Below are 3,373 nucleotides of genomic sequence, written 5' to 3' on the forward strand. Positions count from 1 at the left end.
TGTATGTGTATCTGGTACTGTTCTTATGTTGTTTTTTTCTGTCTTTTCTTGAATAACGTATAGATGCAGTAGACTTCAGTACGTTCACAAGACAACACAAATAAAGAAAAAAGTCCATATTCTAAGATTGGCAGAATGGAAAGACAGAAAGAAACTGGTTTGTTAAAAAGATTATTGACAGCATCCAGTTCCAGCCTCCATATACCTTTACTGTGATATGAGATATAAAATAAAACACTTATCCATTTAGTCCACTAAAAATTTAGCTTCCATTACTTGCATCTGGTTATATTCACAATATGTAGTAAAAGTTGGTATCATAGGCACTACATGGGAAGTATTTACATATTCAAAGAATATTCAGTTTGGTTGTAGCTCTCTAATTTCTATACATTCCTACACAGCGCATGCTCTAGTTACATTGAATCATCTTACTCTCTTCATTAATATCTCCTTTATCACTTACAATCTAGAATAAATATCATATTCAGTATAAATCTGTTATTGATATTTTCTCCAAAGACACAAACAACATTTTTCTTGGTTGATCATTTTTGTTGTTGTTATTGTTTAATTTTTATCATATTACATCCTAATTTGGTCTTCTCTTCTGAAGTTCCTGAAAGATAATACTTTGTATTTGCATATAACTTTGTTACAGGCACATAGTAGTTAGTTGTAAGAAAGTGTTAAATGAATAAAAGAATGGCACTTCCATAATCCTTTTTCCAGAGAGACCTCAGAGGTCTTCTTATTCACACATCCCCACTGGAGTCTTCATATTCTTCGTCAGTGTCAGGATGCCATTGTTCCGATGACTTCTGAGGTTTCAGCTTGGCCCACAGGGAGACAGCATATTCACATTAGCAAAGTGGGCAGTGTTTGGGATGCCCAAACACCTCATGCCATGAGCACAGCCATTCAGTACAGTGCTACTGGAAGTCTTTCAGACCTCAGTAGGTGTAATTTCCACAAATTTCACAGTTGTGGTTTAGACCATGAAGCTTATATCTATACAGTAGGGAATGGGTTTGCCATCCCAGCCAAAGGGCAGGTTTCTGGGGTTGTAACTGACCTCATTCTCCTCATCTTCACTTTCACTCTCAGTGATCTGCTTATACTTCTCTACTTTTCTAGTTCTCATTTTTCCCTTACCCATGTATATTTTCACGAGGGAGATGATGCTCTTCCCCCCAAATCTCTACATATTCACAGATAAAGGCTTCTAGGAAGACAATGTCTTTGTTCCTCTCAGTGTCTCATTTGACTTTTGACTTGGGATTTTTGGCAAGCAGGGAGGTGTCAAGTGACTCAAGGGACTTTCCTTAGGTGCTGAATAGCCTCTGGGCTCACTCTTCTAGGGTCCCACCTCACTTCAGGGCTAAAGCTAAGAGAGCAGATTTCAATCTGTACAGACCAAGGGAAGCCAACTCCTCCTAAGAAGAGAATGCAGATAGGTCAAGATGGGCTCCAGCATGCGTCAGGGCTCCACTTGTCTCTTTCGGCCATTCAGGAAAGATATCATTCTCCCACTTCTCAAACTTATTATGAATCTTCCTAAAAATCCATCTGATCTTGGAGAAGCTTCACTCGATCTGGGTAATCTTGAAAGTAGTCAAGCAGCATTTCCAGGTGTCTTTTATATTTGACATCCTTCTTTTCTGTAGAAATGTCAAATAACTGGTCAAAGATGACAAGTATGTGATATAATCCAGCTTCTCCTGAGGCCTTCAGGTTAATGTATTTGAGGTTAACAGTCATGGACATCTAAGTAACGACCATATCCCCCTTCATCTGTGAACTCCACCAAGTCCCATGCCTGTTCTCTTGGATTCTCTCAAACCTTCAGAAGCTCCTCAAATTCTACTGACATTGGCACACAGATCTCATTTGGGTATTTCTGGTGGAAATCCTTTATTTGCTTGAATCTACTATAAAATTTGTCAAATTCGTTGGGTTTTGAAATGGCTTGAGTTCTTCCTTTCTTAATCCATTCTTACATCATACAAATCCTACAGTTTCCTACTGACTTCCAAATACCGCTCTTGCATGGCCCGTGTGCAGGTCTGCTGGTTAGGCTTAAGGGTCATGGGGATCAGGTAGTAAATATAATATATCCCAAGAATGTCTTACGGTGATCTCAGTGCATATAAATTCATCTTACATATAAATCTACAGTCAGTGAATTCAGGTTTAGACTGCATATGCTTAGAAACCATCAGAATCACCCAATTTGATACCTAAAGCTTTGAAGGAAATTTATTATGGAAGAAAAGGTCAGGTACATGGACCAAGTGTCAGGGAGTTCCAACTCCACACCAAAGTTTAAGCTAAAAGCGATACTACATCCATAACTGAAGAACAAAGTTTAGTACAACCACTAAAAATCTAAAATATTCTTATCACAGCCGCTTTGAATTTGCTTATGTGGCCTTTACAGAACACAATTTTGTGTATGTGTGTGTGTGTGTGTGTAGATATACACTCTGCTCTAAAATAAAAGCTTTTATTTTTTATTTTTTTAATTTTAAAATGATAAAAAAATTTTAGAACACTTCATGTAAAATGGAATATGTAAACATTTTATTTTATTTTAAAGATTTATTTATTTATTTGAGAGAGAGAGAGTACATGAGAGGGGGGAAGGTTAGAGGGAGAAGCAGGCTCCCTTACTGAGCAGGGAGCCCGATGTGGGACTGGATCCCAGGACTCCGGGATCATGACCTGAGCCGAAGGCAGTCGCTTAACCAACTGAGCCACCCAGGCGCCCATGTAAACATTTTATTTTAAAACTCCTTTAGGATTCTCTTTCCAAGAAGCTAAGGAAAAAAATTATCAATGTTTCAAAAATATAAATGTATTCCCAAGAAAAAGTTTTAGTAAGAAAATAGGATAAAGATAATATATAAAAGTGGTACAACACAGAATGGTTTAGAGGTAAGAATTTAGCATAAAATCTTAGGATTCCAGACAGAGAATGGATTTTGTTTTAAGTGAAGTATGTGTGCTTTATAATAAATACAGAAGACATATCTATTATCCTTATTGGAAGTAACTGAAGTTTAATGAAGGAAATAGATAGAATTTTAAAATCTTTGGCTAAATAACAAATATGATATATATTAAACAAAAAGTTTAAAACAAACTTAAGGAGGTTCTAGCATTTTCACTGTCTATAACATGCACAGATAATAAGCTGGAAAGAAATATTTTTTGAACAGAAAAAAAAGTGTTACTCAGTACTATGCAGGAACATTATCAGTCATGGAATAAGATCTAATATAAGCAATAGATATTCAAGTAATCACTACATGAAATAGCTAAGAAATTCATCATTCTTATCTTTCCATCATAGGTTTACCATATACACCCA

General features: G+C 36.3%; 1 pseudogene; it reads right to left on the minus strand.

Annotated features, from left to right (window-relative positions):
- Positions 1 to 755: 755 nt before the first annotated feature.
- Positions 756 to 2,090, minus strand: LOC112825791 (splicing factor 3A subunit 3 pseudogene; annotated as a pseudogene).
- Positions 2,091 to 3,373: the final 1,283 nt, after the last annotated feature.

Source organism: Callorhinus ursinus, unplaced genomic scaffold (assembly GCF_003265705.2).
Source record: "Callorhinus ursinus isolate GAN/ISIS: 27379988/994484 unplaced genomic scaffold, GSC_fseal_2.0 scaffold4, whole genome shotgun sequence".
Taxonomy (NCBI): Eukaryota; Metazoa; Chordata; class Mammalia; order Carnivora; family Otariidae; genus Callorhinus; species Callorhinus ursinus.